The sequence below is a fragment of the Hylobates moloch genome, unplaced genomic scaffold (genome assembly GCF_009828535.3).
Source record: "Hylobates moloch isolate HMO894 unplaced genomic scaffold, HMol_V3 SCAFFOLD_21, whole genome shotgun sequence".
NCBI classification, from domain to species: domain Eukaryota; kingdom Metazoa; phylum Chordata; class Mammalia; order Primates; family Hylobatidae; genus Hylobates; species Hylobates moloch.
In genome coordinates, this window is record NW_026652296.1 from 24,687,821 (window position 1) to 24,704,448 (window position 16,628).

The 16,628-nt window shown below is 45.7% G+C and overlaps 1 pseudogene; it reads left to right on the forward strand.

Annotated features, from left to right (window-relative positions):
• Positions 1-12,618: 12,618 nt before the first annotated feature.
• On the forward strand, positions 12,619-13,204 carry LOC116461263 (high mobility group protein B3-like; annotated as a pseudogene).
• Positions 13,205-16,628: the final 3,424 nt, after the last annotated feature.

Sequence of the window (16,628 nt, forward strand, 5' to 3'; positions counted from 1 at the left end):
TAGAGGTGGCCGGGCGCGGTGGCTCACGCTTGTAATCCCAGCACTTTGGGAGGCCAAGGCGGGCAGATCATGAGGTCAGGAGATCCAGACCACGGTGAAACCCCGTCTCTACTAAAAAATACAAAAAATTAGCTGGGCGTGGTGGCGGGCGCCTGTAGTCCCAGCTACTCGGAGAGACTGAGGCAGGAGAATGGCGTGAACCCGGGAGGCGGAGCTTGCAGTGAGCCATGATCGCACCACTGCACTCCAGCCTGGGGGAGGGAGCGAGACTCCGTCTCAAAAAAAAATAAAAAAAAATTTAAAAAAATAACATTAGAGGTTATTCTTATTCCCACATTATGCATGCTGAAATAGAAACACAAAGACATCACATAGCTTCTAAAGTGGCAGAGCCAGGATCCAAACTTGGGAAGCTGACTCCTAAGCTTCCATTTTTTTTTTTTTCTTTTTGAGAGAGACTTTCACTCTGTCACCCAGGCTGTAGTGCAGTGGTACGATCTTGGCTCACTGCAACCTCCACCTCCTGGGTTCAAGTGATTCTCCTGCCTCAGCCTCCCGAGTAGCTGGGATTACAGGCGTATGCCACCACGTCCAGCTAATTTTTGTATTTTTAGTACAGACAGGGTTTCACCATGTTGGCCAGGCTGGTCTCAAACTCTTGGACTCAAGTGATCTGCCTGCCTCGGCCTCCCAAAGCGCTGGGATTACAGGTGTGAGCCACCGTGCCCAGCCCCAAGCTTCCACTTTTAACAACCACAAAACAGACAGAAGCAGCAGCCTTGAATGGGAGGCAAAGACATTTGAACTACTAGAGCACCCAACTCAGCAGGACTCTTTTTTTTTTTTTTTAATTGATGTCTTCTGTCTTCCTTGTAGGTACCTGGTACCCAGCACAGCACCTAGGATATAGGCCTAATTTGTTAAATGACTTGCACAACTGCCACAGGGGCTGGAGAGCAGGGTGTCACATAGAGGACTCGGTTGCAAGCCTCTCTGTTCTGCTGGGTATTTTTATCAGTTGGTTTTAGATGAAGCAGAGGAAGGTATGAAACATTGATCAAATCTACTGTTGTCATGAGGTTGGGAGGGAAAATGAAGACTCTGGAAACCAGAATCAGTTTCTTAAAGCTCTCAGCAGTTTTGGAGGCTGAGCTGGAACTCTCAAGATGACGTGCCTCAGAGTAAGTATAAACTCCTGCTCTTAGGTCCAAACCAGAGCAGTCCCACAGAACTTTCCATGATGATGGAAATGTCCTGAATCTTTGCTGTCTGATACGGTGGCTACTAGCCCTCTGTGGCTATTGAGCACTTTAAGTGTGGCTAGTCCAACTGAGGAAATGCAAAATAATAATTGTATTTAATTTTAAGTACTTTAAATTTGAATGGCCACAATGGCTGCCATATTGGACAGTGCCCTTCCAAATGAGCAAGTGCCCCAAATACAGTGTAGAAAGAATCTCGATCAACAGTAATTACAGTGAAAGTGATTTAAAGGTTTTAGTTGGCCTCAAGCTCAACAATGCAATGTGCTGCCAAAAAGAAAGAAAGGAAGGGAGAGAAGGAGTAAAGAAGAGAGAGAGGGAGGGAGGAGGGAACAAAGAGAAGGAGGAATGAGAAAGGGAAGAAAGGAAGGAGGAGAAAGTGAATATGAATATTGTATCAACGGAAACCAGAGTTGAGGTCAGGCGCAGTGTCTCATGCCTGTAATCCAACCACTTTGGGAGGCCGAGGCAGGCGGGCAGATCACCTGAGGTCAGGAGTTTGAGATCAGCATGGCCAAAATGGTGAAACCCTGTCTCTACTAAAAATACAAAATTGACCAGGCACAGTGGCTCACGCCTGTAATCCCAGCACTTTGGGAGGCTGAGGCAGGCAGATCATGAGGTCAGGAGTTCGAGACCAGTCTGGCCAACATGGTGAATCCCTGTCTCTACTAAAGATACAAAAAAAAAAAATTAGCTGAGTGTGGTGGCACATGCCTGTAATCCCAGCTACTCAGGAGGCTGAGGCAGGAGAATTGCTTGAACCCAGGAGGTGGAGGTTGCAGTGAGCCGAGATTGCGCCATTGCATTCCAGCCTGGGCAACAGGGTGAGACTCTGTCTTAAAAAAAAAAAAAAAAAAAAGAGAGTTGGGCCAGTTCTGCCCTAGATGGATCACAGCTGGACCACCGAGCTCATTTGTGAGCCCCATATTCTCAGGGGGACTGGAGCATGTCTACAGGAGACCAGAATGTAGAGAACCTGGGCACCATGCTGTATGACGAATGATTTAAATAGCTTGGAGAAGGGAAAGCACAGGGTAGATGTGGTGACTATCTCCACACTTCTGAAGGGCTATCATACAGAAAGGGGATTTACTTTGTTTCCTTTCTTTTAGGTCTAATAAACAAAACAAAAAATTCTGTGTTAGCAAACTCCTAGGCCACCCTCTCTGAGGGAAGGATCCATATCAAATTTATGTGCTGTTCTCCTCAGCACCTAATCCATCCAGGACCTGGTTCATATGAAACAATGACTACAGATTTGCTGCCAGAATGGATATGAAAGAATTCCATTAGCCAGGTGCTGTGGCTCACACCTGTAATCCCAACACTTTGGAAGGCCGAGCAGGTGGATCACCTGAGGTCAGGAGTTCGAGACCAGCCTCGCCAACATGGTGAAACCCCATCTCTACTAAAATACAAAATTAGCTGGGCGTGGTGGCACATGCCTGTAATCCCAACTGTTTGAGAGGCTGAATGTCTTGAAACTGGGAGGTGGAGGTTGCAGTGAGCCAAGATCACACCACTGCGCTCCAGCCTGGGCAACAAGAGTGAAACTCTGTCCTAAAAAAAAAGGGGGGGGCCGAGTGTGATGGCTCACACCTGTAATCCCAGCACTTTGGGAGGCCGAGGAGGGCAGATCACCTGAGGCCAGGAGTTTGAGACCAGCCTAGCCAACAGGTGAAACCCTGTCTCTACTAAAAATACAAAAAAATTAGCCAGGCTTGGTGGCTCATGCCTGTAAGTCCCAGCTACTCGGGAGGCTGAGACATGAGAATTGCTGAACCTGGGAGGCGGAGGTTGCAGTGAGCTGAGATTGTACCACTGCACTCTAGCCTGGGCAACAGAGTGAGACTTGGTCTCAAAAAAAAATAAAAAATAAATAAATAAATAAAGAGAATTCCATCACCTCCAGTGGGGGGATATCCAGGAAGACAATTTCAGCTTACTGTAAAGAACTCCCTAACAGTTGGAGCTACCCAAGAATGGAACAGACCACCTTGGGAGTGATGAACTCCTTGTCAATATATGTATTCAAGGAAAGATTAAGTCTTCATTGGGAAATTGAACTAGGATCCTGGTGACCTCTCAAGTTGAAAAAATGGGCAAATTCTATTAGGAAGGGAAAGACAAGATCAAAGCTGTGCTTCCAGACAATTATGTGACTGTATGTGTAGAAGAAATGGGTGCGGAGGGATCAGAGGCAGGCAGGACCAGTAGGAAACCACTGTAGCGGTCCAGGAGATAAAAAAAATAGACCGGGGCCAGGCGCAGTGACTCACACCTGTAATCCCAGCACTTTGGGAGGCCGAGGCGGGTGGATCACAAGGTCAGGAGTTCAAGACCAGCCTGGCCAAGATGGTGAAACCCTGTCTCTACTAAAAATACAAAAAAATTAGCCAGGCATGGTGGTGGGCGCCTGTAATCCCAGCCACTCGGGAGGCTGAGGCAGAGAATTGCTTGAACCCGGGAGGCGGAGGTTGCAGTGAGCCGAGATCGCGCCACTGCACTCCAGCCTGGGCGACAGAGCGAAACTCGTCTCAAAACAAAACAAAACAAAACAAAACAAAAAACAAAAAAAAAGAATAGACTGGGAGTCCATGGGAATGGAAAGCCAATGCAAGTGTGACTTGAAAGAGGCACTGGCACTAGGCTGGTAGTCAGGAGCTGCAGGTTCTAGTCCTGCCCCTGCCATTAACTTATTGTGTAGTCTCAGGTAAATCCCAGCCCTTGAGTAGATCCCTTCCTTTATTCAAATTTCAGAGATCCCATCTGTAAAATGCAGAATGATCTGCAATATCCTTCCTAACTCTGGATTCTGTGAATGGGAGAGAGATAATGAAGGATAACTGGGATAATGTATTAGAAAGCCTTCGTACACTTCAAAGTAATAATATCATTAGTACAACTACCATTGTTATTATTATTTCAAAGGCAGCCTCACCAGAACGTGGTAACTGGACTGGTAGGAGGGGACAGGACAGAGTCAAGTGGCCTGCATCTGTGGGTGGACAAGAGACCAGGATCTCTGATCTTTTGGGAAGGTCAGCTAACCACTCTATCCCTCCCCCGAGATCTGTGAAGACAAACAGTATTCTGTGCCCTGTCACCTCATTAACTGCTTCCTCATTCCTTTGAGCCACACCTTATACTTGGCTAAAAGAAGCAACCAATTCTAAGAAAAGTTAGCCTCTGTACTCCCTCCTTTCAATGTTCATAGATGGGTCCTCATCTGGGACTTCCCCCACATAATTATAAGTATTATCATCTCATATAGGAAGAGCCAACATTATTGAGTACTTAGTATATGTTAGGAAATTTACTTACATAATTTTCTCACCCTGGGAGGTAGCTATAATGGCTCACGAGGATCTATAACTTTCTCAGTCACATAGCTTATGAGAAGGATTCCAGTACAAGTCTGTGTGATTTCAAGGCTGCATTCTTAAAGATTTTTTTTTTTTTGAGATGGAGTCTTGCTGCATCACCCTGGCTGGAGTGCAGTAGCACTATCTTTGCCCACTGCAACCTCCATCTCCCGGGTTCGAGCGATTCTCATGTCTCAGCCTCCCAAGTAGCTGGGATTACAGGTGCCTGCCACCATGCCTGGCGAATTTTTGTATTTTTAGTAGAGATGGAGTTTCACCATGTTGGCCAGGCTGGTCTCGAACTCTTAACCTCAGGCGATCTGCCTGCCTCAGCCTCCCAAAGTGCTGGGATTACAGGTGTGAGCCACCCCACCCGGCACCCTAAAGATTTTTACTATGTCTTTTTGTAGCAACTTAGGGAGGAGGGCAAGATCAGTGTTGCTGCCACTTTATAGCTGGGGAAACTGAAGCTCAGAGAAGGTAAATTCTGTCACTTGGACAAATTAGTAAAGTCTTCTATGGTGCAGTTTGGTGCTCTTTCTACTTCTCAGAGCTTCCTCCTCTGCACCTTCCAGGGCCTCCCCAGTCCTCCTAGGAGTGATGAGTAGAGACTTGCCCAGACTACTTAAGAGAAGGACCTTACACTTGTCCTTCTCCTGGGGAAGGGAAAGGTTCCTGAAAGGTGAAAGTTAATTTCCACCTCCACCCCCCCACCCACCAACTCACACACCCTAACCCAGGACCTTGTGGTGATGGCACTGAAGGCTTACAGAGTGAGTCATGCGGGGCTGACCTGTCAGAGTCACCCAAGCACAAGATGCTAAGCTTAGTTTAGAGGGGCGGAAAAGTAGGCAAAGTGTTCTCATCCTCAGGAGCACAGTACAGTTGCAGCTTGTGCCCCTTACTCCTTTCATCCCAAAATACTGCAAACATTTGGGAACACTGTGCAAGGGCCCTAGAGCTGAGGGAACACATGACAAATAAGAGTGAGTCCAAGGAGTTGAGATTGGAGTGGAGTCTTAAAGAGTGAATTCAGCACACAAATTAGGTAGAAGGGCCCTCCAGGCTGCAGGAATGCCCTAAAGCTTAAATATATTTGGATTCCATCTAACAGGCAGTAGGGAGCCATGGAGTTCACTATGGCTTTGGAGACAGACTGTCTGAGTTTGAATCCTGCCTCTGTCCCTTCCCAGTGGTTTGATCTTGAGAAAGTTACTCAACCCCTGTGGTTGACGTATTATTTTTCTCCATTATTTGCCCTTCCCTTGGCCAGTAAGAGAATTATCCATCCTAGCCAATTGCCATGTGACTTGTGTACCTTCCGGAGGAAGGAGTGCACTTCCCCAGCCCATTGTCAAGCTTAACCACATGACTTCCTTTGGCCAATGAAATGTGAGCTAGAGAGATACATGCCAGTTTGAAGCAGAAACTTGGAGTGCCATTGCATGTTTGAGTCTGAAATCTTACTTTCTTATCTCTGCCACTGGAAATGTTGTGTCTTGGATAGGGCCTGCGCCTTCAGCCTGGACCCTGGAATGAAAAGACACAGAGCAAAGCTGCAGTCAATCTACAGCTGTGATGTGTAATGTGATGAAGAAAGCGATTGGCTTTTTGTAAGTCACTGAGAGTTTGGGGTTGTTTGTTATCACGTCATACTTAGCAAATGCTGACTGGCACACCCCTCGACAGTAGGTGATTTTAGTAGCACCTACCTCACGGCACTGTTGTGAGGATTAAATAAGATTATCTCATGAAAAATGTCTAACCATTTCATCAGAGATTTATATTATAAAATGACCACTCTGCCCACATATAAATGGACACTTGATAAATAACAGAAATAGAATTTGCAAAAGAGTAGCAAAAGATGATGCTATATAGTGGGCTGAATAGTGTACCCCCCAAAAATTCATGTCCCCTCAGAACCTCAGAATATTAACTTATTTGGAAATGGGATCTTTCCAGATGTAATTAGTTCAAGATTTTAAGAATAACTCATCCTGGATTTAAGGTGGGCCCTAAATCCAATGACCGGTGTCCTTATAAGAAGAGGAGAAGACACAGGAAAACAGAAAATAAAACGATGTGAAGATGGAGAGAAAGATTAGTGATGTGTCCACAAGCCAAGGAATGCCAACAATTGCTAGCAACCGCCAGAGGCTAAGAGAGAGGCATGGGAGGTTTTCTCCCTCAGAATCTTCAGAAGGAACCAGTGCTGCTGACACCTTAATTTCAGACTTCTGGCCTTCTGAACTGTGAGAAAATAAATTTCTGTTGTTTTAAGCCACCCAGCTTGTGGTAATTTGTTATGACAGCCCTGGGAAACTAATACAGATGGGTTGTTTTAAAATAACACTGAACAACTGGTTAATCATTTGGAAAAAAAATAAAATGGCTTCCTACCTTGTAGCATACATGAAAATAACCCCCAGTTAGATTAAAGACCTGAATTTGAAAAGCAAAACTTTACGATCTTTAGAAACTAAAGAAAATCATCTTCAGGACCTCAGGGTAGGGAAATAGTTCCTTAACAAGACGCAAAATGTCACAAATTGTATTACTCTGAGTTCTCCAGAAAAACAGAAGTGTTACTGGAAAGGGGTCTTGATCCAGACCCCAAGAGAGGGTTCTTGGATGTTGCACAAGAAAGAATTCAGGGCAAGTCCATAGGGTAAAGTGAAAGCAAGTTGTGTTTTTGTTTGTTTGTTTCTGGAGGGGGGGGATGGGGGGATGGAGACTCTGTCGCCCAGGCTGGAGTGCAGTGGCGTGATCTCAGCTCACTGCAACCTCCGCCTCCCAGGCTCAAGCAATTCTCCTGCCTCAGCCTCCCAAGTAGCTGGGATTACAGGCACCCATCACCATGCCTGGCTAACTTTTGAATTTTTAGTAGAGACGGGGTTTCACCATGTTGGCCAGGCTGGTCTTGAACTCCTGACCTCAGGTCACCCGCCTCGGCCTCCCAAAGTGTTGGGATTACAGGCATAAGCCACCACGCCCAGCGAAAGCAAGTTTATTAAGAAAGTAGAGGAATAAAATAATAGCTGTTCCTTAGACAGAGAAACCCCCAGGGCTGCTTGTTGCCCATTTTTATGGTTATTTATTGATTATATGCTAAACAAGGGGTGGTTTATTCATGCCTCCCCTTTTAGACCACATAGGGTAACTTCCTGACATTGCCATGGCATTTGTAAACTGTCATGGTGCTGGTGGGAGTGTAGCAGTGAGGACGACCAGAGGTCACTCTTGTCGCTATCTTGGTTTTGGTGGGTTTTAGCTGGCTTCTTTACTGCAACCTGTTTTATCAGACCTGTATCTTGTGCCCTCCTATCTTATCCTGTAACTTAGAATGCCTAACCAGCTAGGAATGCAGCCCAGCAGGTCTTAGCCTTATTTTACCTAGCACCTCCTCAAGATGGAGTTGCTCTGGTTCAAACGCCTCTGACAGAACCAACAGAATAGAGAGAGAGTATTATAAAAAATTAGGTCATGTGGTTATAGAAGCTAAGCCCTAAGATTTGTAGTCAGCAAGCTGGAGACATAGGAGAGCCAATGGTTTAGTTCTAGTCTGAGTCCAAAGGCCTGAGAACCAAGAGAGCCAATGGTCCAGATAAAAGTCCAAACGCAGGCCAGGTGCAGTGGTTCATGCCTATAATCCTAGCACTTTGAGAGGCCAAGGCAGGCAGATCACTTGAGGTCAGGAGTTTGAGACCAGCCTGGCTAACATAGTGAAATCCCATCTCTACTAAAAATACAAAAAAATTAGCTGGGTGTGGTGGCGGGAGTCTGTAATCCCAGCAACTCGGGAGGCTGAGGCAAGAGAATTGCTTTAACCCAGGAGGCGGAGGTTGCAGTGAGTCAGTATCCCACCACTGCACTCCAACATGGGTGACAGCGAGAACCTGTCTCAAAAAAAAAGTCCAAAGGCAGGAGATGACCAAAGTACCAGCATAAGCACAGTGAGACAGGGAGAAAGAATTCTCTTACTCCACCTTTTTCTTCTATTCAGGCCTTCAATGGATTGAATGAGGCCCACCCACTTGGGAAGGGCAATCTGCTTTACTTAGTCTACGGATTCAAAAGTTAATCTCATCTACAAACACCCTCACAGACACACCCAGAATAATGTTTAACCAAATATCTGGGCATGCCATGATCCAGTCAAACTGACATATAAAATTAATCATCACACAAATCAAAAATGAAAAAACTTGATATGGTCAACCAGATTAAATGTAGAAATTCTGTGCACCAAAAGATGTCATAAAGGGAAAATGGCAAACTACTAAATGGGAGAAAATCTCTGCAATGTTTTGGCTGGCAAAGGATGATAATTCAAAAATATATAAAGAAATCCTAACAAATTTATATTAGGTAAATGGACAAAGGATGTGAACATAAAGCCACTGAAGAAATACAAATGGCCAATAAACATACGAAAACGCTCCACCTGACTAGTAATAGACTTGTGGCAATAGCTAATGAAGTAGAAGATGTGCAGGCCTTTGACTCAGCAATCCTACTCCTGAATATAAAACCCAGGGAAATTAACATGCACAAAAGGAAACCTGTTGGAGATGTTCTCTGAAGCATTGTTTGAAATATTGAAAAATTAGAAACAATCTAAATGTCCACCAATAGGTAAATATACAAAATAAATTATAGTGTAGTCATATAATGAAATACTACACAGCAGTGAGTGGTAGGAATATGGATAATTCACTGGGCGCAGTGGCTCACGCCTATAATCCCAGCACTTTGGGAGGCCAAGGCAGGCAGATCACTTGAGGTCGGGAGTTGGAGACCAGCCTGAACAACATGGTGAAACTCTGTCTCTACAAAAAATACAAAAATTAGCTGGGTGTGGTGGTGAGCACCTGTAATCGCAGCTGCTCGGGAGGCTGAGACAGGAGAATCACTTGATCCTGGGAAGCAGAGGTTGCAGTGAACAGAGTCCAGCCTGGGTGACAGAGCCAGACTGTCTCAAAAAAAAAAAGAATATGGATAATTCTCAAAAACATAATGTTGGTAGGAAAAAAGAATATTGCAGAGGATGAAACTTATGTGATTTATATTAAGCTTAAAAACACACAAAGCAATGCTATGTATTGTTTAGGGATATTCATACGTTTGTTAAAAGTTATAAAGACATGTATTACTGCTATGCTCTGAATGTTTGTGTGTCCCCAAGAGTCATACATTGAAACATAATCCCAAATGTGACAGTGTTAGAAGATGAGGCCTTTACGAGATGATTGGGTACCCTCATGAATGGGATTACTGCCCTTATAAAAGAGACCTAAGAGAGCTAGCTGGCCCCTTCCACCATGTGAGGACACTGTAAAAGGTGAAGTCTCTGAGAAAGTAGGCCCTCACCAGAAACCACCACCCCATTGATCTTGGCCTTCCCAACCTCTAGAACTTGTTGCCCAGGCTGTGCAATGGCACGATCTCAGCTCATCGCAACCTCCGCCTCCCAGGTTTAAGCGATTCTCCTGCCTCAGCCTCCCAAGTAGCTGGGATTACATGCATGTGCCACCATGCCCAGTTAATTTTGTATTTTTAGTAGAGATGGGATTTCTCCACGTTGGTCAGGCTGGTCTCAAACTCCTGACCTCAGGTGATCCGACCACCTCGGCCTCTCAAAGTGCTAGGATTACAGGCATGAGCTACCACGCCCAGCCTCCATTTTTTTTGTTTTGTTTTGTTTTTTTGTTTGTTTGTTTGTTTTGAGACAGTGTCTCACTCTGTCACCCAGGCTGAAGTGCAGTGGCGTGATCTCTGCTCACTGCAACCTCCACCTCCCTGGTTCAAGTGATTCTCCTGCCTCAGCCTCCCGAGTAGGTGGGCTTACAGGTGCCTGACACCACGCCCAGCTAATTGTTGTATTTTTAGTACAGACAGCGTTTCACCTTGTTGGCCAGGCTGGTCTCGAACTCCTGACCTCAAGTGATCTGCCCGCCTTGGCTTCCCAAAGTGCTGGGATTACAGGTGTGAGCCACTGTGCCCGGCCTATGAACATACATTATTTCTCTTGGATATATGCCTAGCAGTGGAATTGCTGGGTCATGTGGTAACTCTGTTTTACTTTTTGAAGAACTTCAAAGCAGCAATACTATTTGACAGTCCCCCAGCAATAAATGAAGGCTCACTTTCTCTACATCCTTATTAATATTTTTTTTTGAAACGGAGTCTTGCTTTGTCACTCAGGCTGGAGTGCAGTGGCACGATCTCTGCTCACTGCAACCTCTGCCTCCTGGTTTCAAGTGATTCTCCTGCCTCAGCCTCCTGAGTAGCTGGGATTACAGGCACACACCACCACACCCAGATAATTTTTAAATATTTTTAGTAGAGACAGGGTTTCACCATGTTGGTGAACATCATGAGAACATTTCCAGGGGAAAACCATTTCCCTTCTGGCTCCCCAACTCCCCCATCTGCTGAGAGCTAGTTCTACTCAATAAAACCTTGCACTCATTCTCCAAGCCCACATGTGATCCAGTTCTTCCAGGTACACCAAGGCAAGAAACCCCAGGATACAGAAATCCCTCTGTCCTTGTGGTAAGGAAGGGGGTTTAATTGAGCTGGTTAACACAAGCCACCTATAGACAGCAACCTAAAAGAGCACCCTATAACACATACCCATTGGGGCTTCAGCTGTAAACATTCACCCCTAGACACTGCTGTGGGGTCGGAGCCCCACAGCCTGCCCATCTGTATGCTCCCCTAAAGGTTTGAGCAGCAGGGCACTGAAGAGGCGAGCCACACCCCCATTGCACACCCTTTGAGGGTTCCTGTTTCACCGTCTCTACAAAAAATTTTTAAATATTAGCCAGGTGTGGTGGTGTGTGCCTGTAGTCCTAGCTACCCAGGAGGCTGAGGTGGGAGGATCACTTGTGCCTGGGAGGTTGAGGCTGCAGTGAGCTATGATCCCAACACTGTACTCTGTCTCAAACAAACAAAAATAAACACAAATGTTGTATGACTCCACTCATATGAAGTATCTAGAAAAGGTAAATTCGTAGAGACAGAAATTAAAATAAATAGAGGTTACCAGAGGCTGAGGGAAGGGGAAAATGGGGAATGTTGTTTAATGGGTATAGAGTGTCTGTTTGGGATGATGAAAAAGTTCTAGAAATAGGAAGTGGTGATGATTACACTACTTTGTGAATGTACTTAATGTCACTGAATTGTATACTTAAAAATAGTTAAAATGGGCCAGGTGTGGTGGCTCACGCCTATAATCCCAGCACTTTGGGAGGCCAAGGATGGCAGATTACCTGAGATTGGGAGTTCGAGACCAGCCTGGCCAACATGGCAAAACCCCATCTGTACTAAAAATACAAAAATTAGCTGCACATGGTGGCGCACACCTGTAATCCCAGCTACTCGGGAGGCTGAGGCAGGAGAATCGCTTGAAACCAGGAGGCAGAGGTTGCGGTGAGCCAACATCGCACCACTGCACTCCAGCCTGGGCGACAGAGGGAGACTCTGTCTCAAAAAAAAAATTTTTTTTTTAAAGTTGGCGGGGCGTGGTGGCTCACACCTGTAATCCCAGCACTTTGGGAGGCCAGGCGGGCAGATCACGAGGTCAGGAGATCGAGACCATCCTGGCTAACATAGTGAAACCCCGTCTCTACGAAAAATACAAAAAATTAGCCGGGCGTGGTGGCGGGCACCTGTAGTCCCAGCTACTCGGGAGGCTGAGGCAGGAGAATGGCATGAACCCGGGAGGCGGAGCTTGCAGTGAGCCGAGATCACCCTACTGCACTCCAGCCTGAGTGACAGAGCGAGACTCCCTCTCAAAAAATATAAAATAAAAAAAAAGTTAAAATAGGGCCGCCACCGCAGCACCTGCAGAACGTTCGGGCCGCGCCGCCGTCTCCCGCTGCCTTGCCTCTGAGGGCCCTCCTTCTCCTCCCCACACCCTTCACTCCCCTCTGCCTTCCCTCCTGCTAGGCGGCCGGGAAGGAAGAAGAAATTCAGTCAGGATGGCTAAAGGTGACACCAAGAAACCAAAGGGAAAGATGTCTGCTTATGCCTTCTTTGTGCAGATATGCAGAGAAGAACATAAGAAGAAAAACCCAGAGGTCCTTGTCAATTTTGCAGAATATTCCAAGAAGTGCTCCGAGAGGTAGAAGACCATGTCTGGGAAAGAGAAGTCTAAATTCGATGAAATGGCAAAGGCGGATAAAGTACACTATGATCGGGAAATGAAGGATTATGGACCAGCTAGGGGAGGCAAGAAGAAGAAGGATCCTAATGCCCCAAAAGGCTACTGTCTGGATTCTGCCTGTTCTGTTCAGAATTCTGCCCCGAGATCAAATCCACAAACCCTGGCATCTCTATTAGAGACGTGGCAAAAGAAAAAAAAAGCTGGGTGAAATGTGGAATGGCTTAAATGACAGTGAAAAGCAGCCTTACATCACTAAGGCGGCAAAGCTGAAGAAGTACGAGAAGGATGTTTCTGACTATAAGGCAAAAGGAAAGTTTGATGGTGCAAAGGGTCCTGCTAAAGTTGCCCGGGAAAAGGTGGAAGAGGAAGATGAAGAAGAGGAGGAGGAGGAGGAGGAATAAAGAAACTATTTATCTGTCAAAAAAATAGTTAAAATGGTAGATTTTATGCTATGTATATTTTATCCAATAAAAAAGTAAAGCTAAAGAATTAGGGAGCCCCTGCCAACTGGGAAATAAAAATTAAGCAGAAGCTGGGAACAATGGCTCACACCTGTAATCCCAGCAATTTGGGAGGTCAAGGCAAGAGGATCATTTGATCCTAGGAGTTAGAGACCTGCCTGGGCAGCATAGTGAGACCCCCCCCATTTCTATAATTATAGAAATAAATAAAAATGTTTAAAAATTAAGCAGAGTAAAAACAAAAACACAAACATGATAACAGTTGTATTTATTTCTTAGCTTATCTAAGAATAATTGGGAGCAAATTCCTTCAGATATTCCAAGATTGCTGGATTTACTTAGGATTCACCTATACTGTGTTGCTCATGATCTTCCCACATATTCGTGATCACTTTGAGTATGGTACACTAATTGTCTTCACCTTTAGCAGAGCAAAGAGCAAATGATAGGCAAATGTTCTTGGGGAAAAAAATGGAGGAAACAAAATACCCTTTTTTGAACAGATATAGAACTCACATAGGATTTATGTAGCTAAGCATAGAAGGAGGAGCTCAGTTCTCTGCTTCTAGTTGAGGATAGAATCAGCAGATATTGTGACAGAAGAGAATTAGATTGGTTAAGAGGAAACCTTCCTGGGAGTCCTTTTACCACTGTAGAATAAGAGGATTGGACCAGGAATATCTAACGCCTCTCTACCTCTAACAGTACATGACTCTGTTTCTTAAAAAATGAATAGGAATTCACACTTGCCGAGTGCCTGTGGCTTGTGTGGCACAGTGCCAAGTGGTTTTTTAGCTTTAGCTTACTCTACTCTCACGAGTCCAGGAAATTAGTATTGCAACCCCCATTTTATATACAAGGAAATAGGCTCAGGTAACTTACATAACTTATTCAAAATACCAGAGCTAGGAAGAAGCACAACTGAGGACCAAGGCCTGGGATGTCTGACTTCAAAGTCTTAGGCTCCCTCTTAGGCTATGCTACAGAGTCTTCCTTTGTGGAGATATTTGGGATGAGGAGAGAGTTGACTCTGGGCTATGGCCTGGGCCACCTCCTGCTCAAAAGCAGGATGCCGGCTGGGCACAGGGGCTCTCGCCTGTAATCCCAGCACTTTGGGAGGCTGAGGAGGGAGGATCACGAGGTCAGGTGTTCGAGATCAGCCTGACCAACATAGTGAAACCCTATCTCTACTAAAAATACAAAAATTAGCCGGGTGTGGTGGCATGCACCTGTAATCCCAGCTACTCAGGAGGCTGAGGCAGGAGAATCGCTTGAACCCAGGAGGCGGAGGTTGCAGTGAGCTGAGATCATGCCATTGCACTCCAGCCTGGGTAACAGAACGAGACTCTGTCTCAAAAAAAAAAAAAAGCAGGATGCCTTGGAGCTGCTTCTCCCAACGTTACGTCAGAGCCAGGGATGGAGTGCTGCTAATACTGCCACTCCCCAGAAATTGAGCTGGAAACTCTGCCCATCAATCTTCAAAGCCCTTTGCAGGTGCTTATCTGTCCTTGTAAATCACAGGACCATTCATTTCCCAGGTGAAGAGGTTGCAGCCCTAAGAGAATAAAAGAGACTTGGCCAGGAAAGGACAGCACTCCTAGACAGAGGTGTGACCTTTCATCGTTTTGAGTCCACTGACCTAGAATGGGAAGAACAACAACAACAAAAAAGCCAAACCAAGTTACAATGGAAAACACATTGATGTGGGTGAAGGATCTCGTGCTTAGGCTTTACCAGAGGACATGCCAGAACAATTTCCCATCAGTCCTGGTCTTCTGGCCTCTAGTCCATTCCATACCTTGGTGGCCTGATTACTACTCCCAAAGCACAACTTCAACAAGCGCACTCTCAGTTCAAGAGACAAGTTGAAACTCCACAGCTTGGTATTTGAGGCCCTCCATGGTGCACCTCTCTCTGTCTCTTTTTATTTATTTTTTTTGAGACAGAGTTTCACCCTTGTTGCCCAGGCTGGAGTGCAATGGCGCAGTCTCAGCTCACTGCAACCTCCGCCTCCCGGGTTCAAGCAGTTCTCCTGCCTCAGCCTCCCAAGTAGCTGGGGTTATAGGCATATGCCACCATGCCTGGCTAATTTTTTGTTTTTAGTAGAGACAGGGTTTCACCATGTTAATCAGGCTGGTCTCAAACTCCCGACCTCAGGTGATCCACCCACCTTGGCCTCTCAAAGTGCTGGGATTACAAGAGTGAGTCACCACACCCAGCCACGCCTGGCTAATTTTTTATTTTGTGTAGAGACGGGTTTTCACTATGTTGCCCAGGCTGGTCTCAAACTCCTGGGCTCAAGCAATCCTCCCACCTTAGCCTCCCAAAGTGCTGGGATTATAGGTGTGAGCCACTGCACCTGGCCTGTAGCTCTATTTTTAACTGTTATCACTCTTGAAGAGCTCCTAATCCTTCTCACTGTTCCTTATACGTGACTCACCTTGTTCCACTACAGCAGACCTGGCAGACATGCCAGTTCTAATTTCCCTTCTTCCAGTAATAATCCCTCCCTTCGCTTCAGAGAACTCTTTGCCCTTCACTCAGAAGATAGACAGAACCCTATATCCTCCAACAGTATGTATCTTTCAGGCCACAAGGATTAATTCAAGTGGCCAAGATTGCCCCATGATAATCTTCTTTGGGACTTTTCTGCTAAAGGTAGCAGGGAAAGCTGTCTCACTCTCCTCTGATCTCCCTTATCAGGGCCTCTCTCTGGGCACCTAGCACTTTTTACCTTTTAATATGATTATTCTTATATTCTCTGTGAGACTGTCTCAACTACTGCTTTCTCCAAATGCTCAAATTTTTTTTTTTTTTTTTTGAGACGTAGTCTCACTCTCTTGTCCAGGCTGGAGTACAGTGGCGCAATGTTGGCTCACTGCACCTCTGCCTCCTGGATTCTAGCAAGTCTCCTGCCTCAGCCTCTCTAGTAGCTGGGATTACCGGAGCATGCCACCATGCCCAGCTAATTTTTGTATTTTTAGTAGAGACATGGTTTCGCCATGTTGGCCAGGCTGGTCTCGAACTCCTGACCTCAGGTGATCCACCCACCTCGGCCTCCCAAAGTGCTGGGATTACACGTGTGAGCCATCACACCCGGCCAAAATGCCCAATTTTAACAAGCACTTACTTTCGGTCTTATATGCAGATGACGTGTTATACCCTGGGGATACAAGTTGGATAAGACATAGTCCCTTGTTGAATGGATGGATGAATAAAAATGCTCCTCTGGGCTTCACCCAGAAATCTACCTGGTACCCACTCTAAACAAAATAAAACAACTTATCACAGGGGATTTGAACAGAGGAAAATAAGAAATATAAAGTTCAAAATCATTAACCTGGCATCCAAGACCTTCTACAAT